The 15,141-nt window shown below is 40.4% G+C and overlaps 1 protein-coding gene across 2 annotated transcripts in view; it reads left to right on the top strand.

The window, feature by feature from the left end:
* Positions 1 to 15,141, top strand: part of CTNNA2 (catenin alpha 2) — a 1,167,663-nt gene that overhangs the window by 592,951 nt on the left and 559,571 nt on the right.

Raw genomic sequence — 15,141 nt, 5'->3', positions numbered from 1 at the left:
TAGAAATACCACCCAGTGCTGGAACTGTTTCTGTGACATTTCTGATAGATGTCCTCTGTTGGACATTTTCATTGACTCAGAGCACACACAATGCTTCTTACAGGCACTGCATTCTTTTGTTGCAGAGTTCTAATTTTTAACAAAGTCCTTTTTATTTTTATCTTTAATTGACTCCAGATCTCTCTTTTAGGATGTCCAACCCATTGCCCTTGGCTCATTATATATGACAATACTCTTCTAAGTCCAGGAACACACAATCAGCTCATGTTGAATTTGTCAAAGAAAACTTCAGTATAATAAGCAGTTATTATATTGCTTACTGACTTGATTAATGGAAGCAAATTTCTGGAGAAATCATGCTTTCTACACACCTTCAGGATGGTATAAGACAATCCTGAATAAATACATTGATTAACTACTTAGGGAATTTTCTACCTGATTATGGTTTATTTTACTTACTTTCTCGTTGGCAGTTCCTGAGGTACTCATGTAAATAAGCAACGGAAATGGTCAGGGGAATTACTTATATTTTGCCTCCACCTGTGATGTTCTGTGATGTTTTAGGTGCAGGAATGAAGATGAAAAAAATTGTGGAGGCAAGTGTGGCTCCCAAGGCATAGCATTGAACTATATGACCAACAAAAGGAACATTACGAAGTGGAGTTTTGATATGAGTGGGATTCCTAGAAGAAGCCGATAGTAATATGTGAGTGATTGTTGTGAAAAATGTTTGAGGGGTAAGTTGAGATAAAATTGATAGAAGACCTTAAGTGGCCAAAGAGGAACTAAGATATCTTTTTATGAGCATGGAAAACCCATTGGTTATTCTAGATATATCAGTGAGAATAGGCCAAGTTAAGGTGAACCAAAATCTTTCAAATTTCCAAGTCTTGATGCAGCAGATGCCTTCTTACTCATTTTCCATGAGCAATCTTGGTTGGTAAGGGCTCTGCTCACCACAGTTGCTCAGTGTAGTCTTGTGTCCTCAGCTTATGTTCCTGCAATCAGTGGGAGAAAGAAATATGGCCCATAATGCACTGTCCCTCAGAGCTTCCTCCAGAAGGTGTCAAACATTTCCTCTATTCACATTTTGTTAGCCAAAGCAGGTCACATTGCCATGCCAAAGTTAAAAGGGTGCAAGGACATCCAATCTTAACCGTGGTGCAAAAAAAGAACACAGACATTTTCGAACAGTTCTAGTAACTTCCACTTCAGAGCACAAGAGAGAAATTATGGGGAAAAAATAAGGCCTGTGGTGGTGCACAGTTATGTGTGCACACCTGTCTTCCTGAGACATCTATAATGGTTGAATTCTAAAGGCTGAGAGATTTTGAAAAGGTTTAGTTTGTTTAAAATTTTAGAGGGATTTACTAAAGTCATTATTTCACCCTATTTTCTGCATGTTGTCTGTCTCTGGATCTTTTTTTCAAGTTCTCTGGCTTCACCTATATTGATGAGTTACCTTGGAATGATATGGAGAAGGGCCTTTCATGACTACTTATAAGGTTCCCTCTTTGTGTCAGTTTTGCTCAATATTTTTATTAATGACTTGTATTAAAGTGAGAAAAGAGAGAAGGGTGAGGGAAGGTCTGATGCTGACTAAATCTACATAAGGCAGCAGGCTGGCTCAGAGAGTTAATACAGCATAAAATTCAAATTGATCTTGATGGGACATGTATGCCTGCGGTTAAACTTAGCAAGAAAGCATAACTCTGTATTTAGATGTTTTGTAAATCACCTATATATGCAGATGTTTGGGAATATCTGACTTGAAATCAGTGATTCTAAATCCTCCTCAGAGCCATCATCTTTTCATAAGTGATAGAAGACAGTAGGGTGATTTGGCGATTTAAAAAAGCAATACTTTCTTGATTAATGAATTTGACCCAAATGTTGCAGATTCTGGCATTAGTGGGTACTCAAAAACATCTATCAAACAAATGAATAAATTAATTAAAACAAGGATAGGTATTTTCTAGGTTTCCAAATGTAACACACACATGTTTAAGGGCAATTAAAGTTCCTTCCTTCTATCGGAGAAACCCATGTTTGTTCTAAGTAACCAAAGGCCACCCAGACAACATGTTTCCATTTTTTGCTGATTTAAACTGTTGGAAAAAGTGAAATGCACCAAGATAATAAGCAAACTAATGAGATGGTAAACTGGGGTCCTTAAAAGGCCCAATTAATTTGATCCAGAAATTCTTGGTCAGAGACTTGATTATTTGGACACCTCCTTGTGAAATGTGGAATCAAAATTTGGAAGACAGCAACACAGTGGGCCAAAGGGCTCTGACTTAGGAATCATGGAATTGGGTCTTGGTTCTGGCTTTATCATTTACTCACCTTAGGACCCCGGGCAAGGCATCTAACCCCTGTAGCTGAAGTTACTAAGTTAACCCTAGCTAACTTAGGTTATTAAGTTTTATCTATAGGCAAAGGCTTGGAATGTGTAGACTGGGGTGAAGCCTGCCCTGCCAACCTCACAGAGCAGTGGTGGGAGCTAAGTGAGATAATGTACAGGAAAGCACTGGGTAAATTGCAAAGCATTTTACAAAGATAGGAAGCATTATGATGACATTTTCCAAATGACCTCAAGAAACTGATTTGGTTGTGCAACATAAACATACTACTGGGAGGCCGCGATTACCAGAGTCTCTATCAGAGACTTTTCAGAATAAATGCAGTGACTCAAATGTGTTTCCAGATGATGCTTTGAGGATTACTAACAGAGCAGCTATTACAAAGCAGTCAGACCCACCGGCCCATGCCCTAATCCTATTATAAGACAGACCAGATACCAGTTATTTTGCTATGTCAACCTTCCTTCGACTGATAGTAACAATTGTTAGGCCTGTTATAAAAGGCAAGCTGAACAGTGGGGAAGGCATTTCACAGCAAGTCAGCAATTGTAGCCTTGCAAATTCTGATTGTCTACACCTTCAGGGTATAGACAATTGTGTGGTGACTTTCTATGTATATCCTGAAATAAGTGAAATAAACTGAAAACCTAAGTGATATAAGAATACACGGGCACAGAACATCACTGGACAACTCCCATCAAGTTGAGTAGTATATACTGAGAAAACAGGTAGAAAGGTGATGTGTGCGATATATGTCTGTTTACGGTAAGAAACTGAGGTCCAAGCTGGTTACAAGGGAACAGGTCAAATCAAAAAGTGTAATAGCTTAACCCACAAGCAGGTATGCAGGTCTGTGTAACTGCAGGATGGATTTTTCCTGTGAAGTGGGTCTGAGGCTTTTTATGTTTCCTTCTATTTGAAAGTAGCCTTCTGGGTATAGGGAAGTTCTCTAGCCTGTGTGGGCTGCTCTCTGGAGTGAGCGGGGTTGGCAACCCTGAGGAAAATGAAAGTTCTCTAAGGTAGCACTTCTCAAATATTAATGTGCATATAAATCACCTGGGCATCTTATTAAAATGCAGATTTTATTCAGCACGTCTGGGCTGAGGCCTGATATCTGCATCTGTAACAAGCTCCTAGGTGATGCCCATATGGCTGGTTTACAGCCCCCTCTTGGAGTAGCAAGGGAGCTGTCATAATTCCAGTTCTAGCACAGAGGTGTAAGGCAGACTTGGCTTTTTCCTCTCTCTCTCTTTCTTTCTCTCTCTTTTTCTCTCCCTAGTCTCACTTTATCACTCTATCGTTGATACAACTGAAAATAGTTCTGAAGTCTTAACAAGAATGAATATGAATGGGCTGAATCATGTATTAATCACTTCAGCCCTTGCCGACCACCCAGTTCTCGGGGCAAGGAACTACCAGTTCTGAGGCCCTTCTTGTTCATGGAAAGATGGCTGTGCTATTCCAGCAGCACAGGAAACGTTGAACCTCAGAAAGTACCCCTAAGTTCAGAAAAACTCACTATTTAAGATGTAATCATCCTAATATCACTGTTTTGGAGGAGAAATAAAATTCCTGGTTAAGCTGGAGTTGATAAGTATAACCAATAATAATAATACTTGTCGTTTATTCAGGGCTCACTGTCTGCTATGTGTTTTACTGAAATCATCTTACTAAATCCATATATGATTCCTACAAGGCAGACACTATGTAATTATCTATATTTTATGAGTGAGGCATCTGAGCCTCGAATTAAAGCCCAGCCTCTCAACCTCACTGCTACCCTCCCTGTTGACATGACCAGGCCACATTTTAGCCTAAGGCTGTCTTGTCCCTTATTGGTTATTTGCATGACTAAATACTATGGGTTCAGCATATATTTGTGGAATTAGTGGGAGTAGACATATTCATTCAACAAGTCTGTACTATATCTTTAAATATAAGCTATTATATTGGGAATGCATACAATATACTTTCTGTTGTTTGTTTCTTCTTTAAAAAATATTTGCCTTGAGTAGGTACTTTGGTTATTATTTTGGTTTTGTTTTAAATCAAGACAAGATTCTATGCACATAGATGCTCAATTGGCATTTGTTCAATTATGGGAGAAAAGAAAGAAGGACTGAAAAGTGAAGTTGTTCAACAAAGTGAGAGTTGTCACTTGGGCCACTTTATCTTTAGAAGAAGAAGAACACTCAACATGTTTGAAAGACCCTGAGACTTTGTCTGGCTTAAATCACTGTTAACTGAGACCTACAGCTCTTCTGTTTGTGTTTCTTTCCTGTCAGACAGAGGTTTCTGTGCATATAACGTTCCTACTCCTGCTTGGAAATTTATAATAGACAACAGCAAATTGGAGAGCGTGATCAGTGGAGGGGAAAATAAACCCATTTCACAGTATTTAGCTCAGTGTTTCCCATCCTGATTACACCAGACAAACTTTCATGCATGGAAGACCTATTACCCTCTCCAGGAGGCCCATGAAAAGTTCTTTGGCATGTACCATTTTAGAGGAACTATTTCCCCCTCCTTAGCTGGTTTTTCTGAATGTGATTTTCCTAGTGGGGGAGTCCTGTAAATTCTGGATCTCACAGTGTGTGCCAGTTTTTAAAATGGACTCTTCTAGAATTGTGGGAGCAAAAGTGAGAATTCCAGTTGGAAAATGTAGAGCTAGACTCTAAAGACAATCTATATTCTCACTTCCATTGAGGGCTTCTCTGGAAGTCAAAGAAAGGAGTCACCAATAAAGCAAAGACATAGGTCAAAGGACAACCAGGGTCTTAGTAACTCAGTTTCTTCTTTAGTGCCCTCCCCTTACACCCTGCACTCCCTTTTGCATTTTGGGGGTTCTTTGCCCTGCATGCTAAACTTGACCTTGAAAGTTCTCTCTTCCTTCCAACCAGTTACACTCATAGATGCTTTTTTATTTTAAGGATTTCACTTCTTTCACCATAGTGAAATAAAAGAAACAATAAAATGTAAAAAAAAAAATAGTAAAATTAAATTAAGAAATTCCTCTAGCAGTGAGCCTTGACCTGTAGTTTCTGACTTCGTTTTACAGTGATAGCACCATTTGGCCTCACCCACTCCCTTCATTATGAGTATTGTCAGCAATTTACCACCCCACTCTGCTTTCTCATCATCAGACCTTGCTTTAGGGAAGATCCAAGGGACACTTTTCCCAGTGTCCTCATCTTCCCAGCCAGTGGCTACAAACTTAAACAAATGAATAAACAAGTTAGTTTGTGTCAAGTGAGAAATGTGGATCTCTGGGGCCCTCCAAGCTGGAGGACTTTCATTTCCCCAGCTCTCCCCAGTTCTCTGCCTTTGCCAAAAATGACGCCCTCAGGTGTTTTCTGTCATCCAGTCAGGGTGTTAAAATGTTGAGTCTCTATTAAACATTGTTGATCTGCCAGGATATGGGATGTTCATTCAGGGTGTCCTCAAGAGAGGTTTGTCAAATTGTGACTTAGAAGTTAAAGTATAGAGATGGTGGTGACCATAGTGGAGAAAGAAAGGAAGTCTCTCCCTCTCTTTCTTTCTCTTTCTCTCTCTCTCTCTCTCTCTCTCTCTCTCTCTGTGTGTGTGTGTGTGTGTGTGTGTGTGTGTGTATGCATGCGTGTGTCTGTGTGTGCATGCCTGTGTGTGAGTTTTGCTTGTGGAACACAGTCTGTGTGCTTGTATGTATATGTTTGCATATGCTCAATGGGTGCTTGTGCGAGGCCCCTGTGGCCAAGAAGACAGGACTGAACTAAATAACTAAAGAATAAACAGACAGTCTGCTTCCTGCTACTACAAGCACCATAGGAGGAATACTGGACAGTGATCACAGGGCTGTCCTGGACTGAAACGTCTGGGAAACACTCCCTTTGGGTGCCTCTGGTAAGAATTTGAAAGTTAGTTGTTGTTAATTTGTTCTTAGCTTCAGAGCATGAGGATGCTTGTGAAATACATAGCAAGTGGCTCATGGGGCTCTTTCCAAAGTGAGTTAGGATGTGTGTTCAGTTCTTGAACCTTATCTTATGCAGTGTGCCCTTGTGTGTGAATATGAGCTCAAAATTTCCATAAAAGAAGGTTATATAAGAAAAGGTGGAAGCCTTTTCAGGGATATGCAAAGATGGAATTGACAACAACATGAGGCTGAAAATAGTCATGTGTAGGTTGGATGATTCCCTGCATGAGTATAGTAGACATAATCCAAACATCACATAATGAATTGAGTCTGTAAGTCCTTTTCCAAAGCTAAGATTCAAGTTTTTATTTGTAGCTCTAATATGCTCTTTCTCATTTTCTTTACATTGAATTTTCTGCAGAACATGAATAGAATGTCAGTAATGGTCAGGAGAAGAATTATCAGCAGAGAATGTTTTAAAATTGAAAGTACTATATTGCTTTGTTTAAAATTTTTGGTCTATTTCATGTCTTCACATACATTTGAAATTGTATTAACACATGAGTGTCAGAGAGGTATAATCTCATCTAAATTTCAGCATTAGACTCCAAGTAGTTTTAAAGTTTGATTAAACATGCTTATAATAATTAGATTCAAAGCTTTTGGAATTCCAGCAGTTTTTTGAAGGATTCAACGATCTAATGATGTAAAATAAATTGCAGGGCTCTTGGTCAGTGGATAAGCACTTTTTGCAGCTAAGAGCTACAATTTATCAATAGGACTTGTTACTATTCGACTTGTTTTCTAGCTTTCTTGGAATGTTTAAGGGCCATTGTCCACCTACACATCAGGTTTAGTCACAGGCTGTTATGAAAAGAAATAATTATTTTTCCAAGGTCTTCAGGACCAGATTCAATTTTGGAAAATGAGCTGATATGATGGTCTGTGCAGTCAAAAATGCTAAAATGTGTAGGACACAGAAAAGTTGTAAAAATGATTAGAGAATTCTGATGATAGCTGTAGGGAATTGGGCTAGAGCCAGCATGATGCTCACTGTTTACAGTCTGGTGTAAACCAGGACAAAACTGAACACCTGGGCTAGAGTTAGGACAGAGTCCCGGGAACCAAGTCAGATTGAAAGTGTATTATGCCCAAGACATCAGAAGGAGATGCCAGAAGAGCAAGGTGAGGCTCCCTAGCCTCATTTCAGCTGTGAGGTGGTGGGATACCAGGAACATAAGAAAAAATGGAGCACAAAGTAGTTTGAGGTTTGGGCTTCAAGACAATATTGGACCTATGAAGCCAAATCAATCACTTGGTTTCAAGAAGAAAGATCGGACAAGACAGGAGCATATCCTAATCAATTTATGCAAATCCTCTGTGAGACAGGATCCTCTGGCCATCCAAATTATTGTTTTAAGTTAAATTTTTGTTTTAATTTTGATGTTCTTAGAAATACCCATGTTTGTTACCTTTGTTTTCTCTTTTTATTAGCCAAAAAGCTTTTTTTGTGCTCAGGAAATGTATCTTATTTACTTCTGTGTCTCTAGCAATCACCACAGATGATCATTATTAATAGATGTGTGTGAAATTATGGTTCACCTTGCATTTAAACTGCCTCTGCGTTTGCTGGGATTTCCTTTTAGTGGAGTTCCTCTAAGCCTTTCTCTCTTGGTTTCTGATCTGGAGACCATTAGACAGTGGTCTCCTAGAACGAGGCAGTTCAGCCATTGTAACTCTGCACAGGTGCAAATAAGTAGTTGTATAGCAAATATATGTCACAAGAATAAACTTGCATTCCTCATCAATAGGAGTCAAAGAGATAGCTCCGCTGGGCGCGGTGGCTCAAGCCTGTAATCCCAGCACTTTGGGGGGCCGAGACAGGCGGATCACGAGGTCAGGAGCTCGAGACCATCCTGGCTAACACAGTGAAACCCCATCTCTACTAAAAAATACAAAAAACTAGCCGGGCATGGTGGCGGGCATCTGTAGTCCCAGCTACTCGGGAGGCTGAGGCAGCAGAATGGCGTGAACCCGGGAGGCGGAGCTTGCAGTGAGCTGAGATCCGGCCACTGCACTCCAGCCTGGGCGACAGAGTGAGACTCCGTCTCAAAAAAAAAAAAAAAAAAAAAAGAGAGAGAGAGAGAGAGATAGCTCCCTTTGTAGTGAATAGCAAGTACAAATAAAGTTCTAAATTCAGTAGAAGAAAACAGGCAAACACCCATCACCTTAGTCCCCTCCTTGCCTGTATCTTAAAGCTTTCCCACGTTGCCTTGAGAATGTGGTTTAAGAATCTGAGTGGATTTTCTTTAGAGTGATGAAAGGTTTAGGGTAAGAAACTGGCAAGGTGTATTGACAATTCCTGTTCAGTGACATGAGAAAAGAACTGTTAAGAGCACTGCTTCATTTCAACATTTCTTTTTAACATAGAAGACTGCCCATCCTACCCTGCTAACCTTTCCAGGAAGACAAGATCATTGCCATAGTTACAAATTGCTTAATCAATAGTCTAGGAAACAGTAGCGGCCACTGCTTACTGGTCTAGCTGTTGCCAGGTCTCTCATTGAGGAGAATGCATCTTCTTCTACAGCTCCTATTATCATGACAGCTTCTATTCCATCCGGGGATTCCCTTGGATGGGATAAGATAAACTTAGATGATTTGAAGAACAAGCATTAGGGGTCAGATAGCTTATTTTAAAGCTCAAATCTTCATTAAATTATACAGGTATATTTTATAAACACCAATTAAAAATGCTAACATGAAGACAAGGATATAGACATTTGTTTTAAGTTATTCTTGAAAGAATTGTTTCAATTCTTATGGTGGTTAGAAAACACAGATTCATTAAGAATATGTCCTGACTAACTTAGTTAATTTTCTTTTTCTACCAGCTTTACCATTTACTAGCTGAGCTTTTAGTAGCTTAGTTTTCTGGACCCCAGAAAAAGCTAATGAGATCTTAGGTTACATCAATAAATACAAAGTGGGCAGACCAAGGGAGGAGATCATCCTGTATCTGCTTAGTTACAACCCTGCATGTTGGAATACATTGATAAACTCGCAGATACAGGAAGAAAGTGAGCAAAGTTGTTTAGTGGTCAGAAATCCTCTCTTGTGAGAAACAATTGAAGCAACCAATTTCATTCAACCTGGAGATGAATTTACTCAGGAGAACCATGTTAAATATCTTTGGAGATTTAAATGATTGGTATATAGGCAAGGGGCTGAGTATTAATGTATTATCAGAAGGCTGAAGAAGTTCCAGTGTGGTGCATGGTCACCAAAATGCAGATTGCAGATCAGTTTAGAGAATTTTCAGCAGAGTCATCTAAACTTCATATTTCTGGTGCCTCCATCATAGGAACAATTGCCAGGTTTGCTTATGTTTTTACTCTCTCCTTCAGAAAAAAAAATCATTTATCAAACTGTGATCTGGAGACAACCTGCTACAGATTCAGGGTGTGGAGAGATGGAAGATGGAAGAACCAAGAGAGACAGTAAAAAATCATATTACTGGGCCCGACTCTAGAACTATAGAATCAGAGTCTTTGGCTTTGTGACCATTGAATTTTCCCTTTTTCTTTTCTTTTCTTTTCTTTTTTTTTTTTTTTTTTGAGATGAAGTCTCGCTCTGTTGCCCATACTGGAGTGTCACGATGCAATCTCAGCTCACTGCAGCCTCCACTTCCCAGATTCAAGCAATTCTCCTGCCCCAGCCTCCCAAGTAGCTGGGATTACAGGTGCCTGCCCCTATGCCCAACTAATTTTTTTTTTTTTTTGTAATTTTAGTAGAGATGGGGTTTCACCATGTTGATCAGGCTGGTCTCGAACTCCTGACCTCAGGTGATCCACCTGCCTTCATGTTGGTCAGGCTGGTCTCAAACTCCTGACCTCAGGTGATCCACCCGTCTTAGCCTCCCAAAGTGCTGGCATTACAAGTGTGAGCCACTGCTCCCGGCCATGAATCTGAATTTTAAACAGGCTTTACTGATGCTTACTAAAGTTTGCAGACACTATAGGTAATACATCCTGAATTCCGACAAGTGAATCATTCTTCAAATACTGCTTTCATTCCTGATTCAATAATTTACTTGTTAGCTTTCTAAAGTTTAAATTCCTCACAAGTAGTTTGATTAGCCTTGATAATCTTGTCTGTTTCTACTTTTAAGGTTCTCTCCAGCCACCATCTTGCCTGTCCTTCAAGTCTTGGTATCTTCATAGAATGTCTTCAAGCATTTTCTATTTTTACTATATATTTTTTTCACACATTTTGAAATCCTTCTAGTCAATGTCATGAGACTACTCTTGAACTTTGTGAGTTCCACTTTCACTTGGGGCATGCGGGTCTTCTGTCTCCAACAGGTAAGAAGAGTCTTGGAAGCACCTGCCATAGGGCCCAGCCCAAGGTATTCTAGGTGTTTGGTGCTTAAAGCAACATTTTAGGCTGTTTATGGCAACTCATCATCCGAGGCTTGAATCTCTTGTATCAAGTGGTTAATCAAAGTCCAACACTCTCATCAACATTGGTAGAAACCTTAAACCTTCTGAACATACATCTTTCACCTCCAGCTTTGGAGAAGTTGGACCTGAGACATTTTTTTCGTTTTGAGCAAAGATCATTCTCCCTCTAACTTCCACTTGTCAGTCTAGGAGTCTGCTGAGTCTTCATAGAACATACTTCATAAATACCTGCTATAAAAACATCCCTTTGTTTCTCATAAGCCTCATTAAACTTACTCTCCTGATGTGTTTATGGGACTTTTTGCTGTTGTAAGTCTGATTCAAAAGGAGAGGATTGTTCGATATGAAATAAAATATCCAAGTGAAATGACGTCCTTTTACTTTTTTGAGAAATATGTAGTGGATATTTCAGAGGATTTAAAATAGTTCTTATATTTCCCTACCCTTAGCATATTAACTACCACAACAAAAAGGTTTGTAAAGTGTCCATTCTGATGCATTTCCCTTTGATAATACATTCACAGTGAACATTCTAAAATGCTTTGTGATTGCCAGGTGACAGCCCCACACTGTCAACATAAATTCTGTAAGAGCCAAGTTGATAACATTGAAACAGTTGACACTGTACATTATTATTTTTATCTGCCAAACCATCTCACACTGACTCCTAAAATTAAAAATAAATATCACACCTATGGCAATTTTCACTTGAACTCATTCTTTTTTATTATTATCTTCTTCTGAAACTTTCATTCAGAAACCTGAAATGAATACATTTGTTTAATCAAGTCTGTGCCGATAGCCTAATCCCAATTCTCCTCCTAACAGCAAAAGGAGGCATCGTTGAAGCAAAATGGTTTGGGCGGTAATTCAGGTGCCATCCTTCATGTACAGAAATGTGTTATCAGCGGGATGCTTGCTCTGCATCTGTCCTCTGCAGCGGAGGCGGATCATGGCAAGGCAGCATGGCAGAATGTCTCTTCTCTGGTTCCTCCTGTGACCAGTGTGTATTTAAGGGACGGTTGATTGATTAGAGATACACTAGACAATGGAATCCTCTGTGTTCTTGAGTTTCAAGTACGTAGATTCCCAAGGGTGTGGAAACATGTTGGTTCACTTCCTCTTCACCAGGTTGGCAAGGGAGGGAGTCTCACCCTAGAGTTCTAGGGGTGACTGAACGTCCTAGACTAGCAAAGTCTGCTCTTGTAGGTTCTTATAGGACCATGCAGTGTTTCCACATGTGATCTCTCATAGCTGTTAATTATAAATTTTTTGTGGTAATTTTATTCATTTCTGGCTCCCCTATCAGCAAACTGGGTTCAAGCACCACGTGTGTGTGGCTTTGCTCCCTCTTGAGCTGCAGTCTCTCTGATAGTACCTAGTGCCCGATATAAGGTTGGTAGGCAATGAGTATTTGTTGAACCATTGAAGGCATCTACTCAGTATTACAACTAATGTTCCCTTCCAAACTTTCTCATATCTTCCTCTTCCCAGAACTGATGTCTGATTTACCCTCTTAGTGTATCTTGACTGATGTTGGCCGTAGCCTCCAGAAGGAGAGTCCTCCCACCTTGTTCCTGTCCCATATGCTGCTGCCAGACTCATCTTCTCCAAACTGTTTTGATCACATTGCTCTCCAGGACAGTCTGGCCAATGCTTCGCCCCTACAGGTCCCTGGTGCTTACCTCATTCTTTGATTCCTGCTGTAGGCAAGGCCTGCCCTATTTCTCAGCAATCCAACTTGCAATACACTAAATAAATAAATTAATTAATTAATTTACAGACAGAGTCTCGCTCTGTCACCCAGGCTGGAGTGCAGTGGTGCAATCTCAGCTCACTGCAACCTCTGCCTCCTGGGTTCAAGTGATTTTCCTGCCTCGGCCTCCTTAGTAGCTGAGACATGCACCACACACCCGGCTAATTTTTGTATTTTTAGTAGAGATGGGGTTTCACAATGTTGCCCAGGCTGGTCTTGAACTACTGACCTCAAGTGATCCGCCAGCCTCAGCCTCCCAAAGTGCTGGGATTTCAGATGTGAGCCACTGCGCCCTGCCCTGGTCCACTAAATAAATTTAAAAAGCAACTATGTGTCAGGGACGATGGGATAAAAGGGTTATTGTGACACAGGCCCTTCCACAGACTGGATCATAGTCCAGGAGAGTGGGGGCAGACCTAGAGCAAATACTGCAACGTGACATGAGTTCTATTCCAGAAGCACTGCCAGTGCTGCAAGAGCCTCAGTGAGTGAGGTGGGAGAGCAGCTTCAGTTAACTCCTGCTCATATGTGGGGGCCATCTCTGCACTGCCCCACCCCGGCATTGACCTACAGTCACATATCCTGAGTTTTCTGTCCTTGATTTTTAGTACCTCTTTATTAGTCCAATCCAGCCACCATAATGAAGAGCTGCAGACTTGGGGGCTTAAAGAATGAAACTATTTTCTCATAGTTCTGGAGGCTGAAAAGTCCCAGATTGGGGTGTCAGAAAATTTGGTTTCTGGTGACAGCTTGCTTCTGGCCTTTCAAACAGCCATTTTCTTGCTATCTCCTCATATGGACTTTACTCTCTGCGTGAGCTTACAGAAATAGAAAGAATTCTGGTGTCTCTTAATCATCTTAGAAGGACAGGAGTCCTACTAAATTAAGGCCCCACCCTAATTACCTCATTTTGCCCATATTACCTTTCTATAAGCCCTATCCCTAAATGCAGGCGTATTGGAGGTTAGAGTTTCAACATATGAATTCCAAGAGAGGTATAATTTATTCTATAACAATCCAAGTGGAAGGTACCTGCTATATGAATCAGCTCTGACTCCCTGCAAGTTAGTATCCCCATTTAACCAGATGAGCAGTCCTTGGCTTCTGTGTATCTACTCCCAATTCATAGGTGTTATTTTCATGGTGTGTGCACACACCTCAGTGAGTTCTACATAGTTCCAGTGTTGTCTGTACCACAGGCAGCTTAAACACTGTTTTGTTTTTGATTTTTTGAGACAGAGTCTCACTCTGTCACCCAGGCTGGAGTACAGTGGCATGATCTTGGCTCCCTGCAATCTCTGCCTCCCGCGTTCAAGTGATTCTCCTGCCTCAGTCTCCTGATCAGCTGGGATTACAGAAACCTGCCACCATGCCCGGCTAATTTTTGTATTTTTAGTAGAGATGGGGTTTTGCCATGTTGGCCAGGCTGGTCTCAAACTCCTGACCTCAGGTGATCCGCCCTCCTTGGCCTCCCAAAGTGCTGGGATTATAGGCATGATGCACTGTGCCTGGCCTAAGTAATGATTTTCAGCCTCACTTTTCTCACAGTAATACTAGACTGCCAATCTCTCAGGCTTGTTGGGGGGATTACATGCAATAACATATGCGAAGCACTAGACTGTGTTCAAGCATATACTTGGCTCTGCTCAAGAGTTGGTTCTCCACTCAAATCCTGCCCTTGCTACTCTTATTTATCAGCTAAGCTTTTGGAGGACAATACTTACGCCTTCTCCTATCCCTCTATCTTTCTAATAAAGATTCCTGTCCCAAAGGCAGATAGATGGAATGCCTGACTGAAGGCAAAGTAGGATGAGAGAGGAGAGAGAACAAATCCAAACAGCAAAAAGGAGCAGCCTACAGGGAAGCCCCTATTGTCCAGAAAATGCTTCAGAGAGTCTCTGTTTGGTCTTTGCAGCCCATAATGCTAGAAAAACTTCTAAGTGACAATAAACCATTCCCACTGGCAGAATACAATTGTGTTTGTTGTTACACTAGTCATTCATGAGGAATATCTTTGCTTTGTTCTGGGTCATTTACCTTGAGTTGGAAAGATGCGAAATGAATTAGCCCGGAGGCCAGGAGTGGGGGGATATGATTTGTATTAATATTTTTTGAGATATGATGTTGGTATGCAACCATAATAACCAACACATTGAAAAGTTAATTCAGCAGTTGTAATTCTGAGAAGTAATGCAACGTATTTGTCACTAAGGAGGACTGCATAGCCAAGTGATTTCTTTATGCATTTTAAAGTGTTTTTAAACCCTTGGGTAGCTATAGTCAATTTTTAAACATGTTTCCTCATTAATTTTGAATTTGTAAATGTACATTGTACAGGAGTGTTTTAATCATCTGGGGAGGCTGCTTCACAGATGGCTCTTGTGTGACCTAAAATTTCAATGATTGTAATGAATCAGAATGGATGATGGTAAACTTGCTTGGAGATTTGCTGATTGTCAACAGTTTTACAGCTTTGCTACTGTTCTTGAAAGTTTTGTGCTTCTTCAAAATGAAAGGAAAGCAATTGTAATGGGACCATCAGGACCAGGAGTTGCCTAAGTGAAATAATTTCAGTCAGTTCCTTACTATTCTCTGTGGAATTCTTTTCAGTGAAAATACACCAACAGAATGATTGATTGTGTTGAATCCAACACATGTGTAGAGAGTGAG

The sequence above is a fragment of the Macaca mulatta genome, chromosome 13 (assembly GCF_049350105.2).
Source record: "Macaca mulatta isolate MMU2019108-1 chromosome 13, T2T-MMU8v2.0, whole genome shotgun sequence".
Lineage (NCBI taxonomy): Eukaryota > Metazoa > Chordata > Mammalia > Primates > Cercopithecidae > Macaca > Macaca mulatta.
Note: the sequence above shows the minus strand (reverse complement) of the source record. Positions and strands in the feature narration are given on the sequence as shown.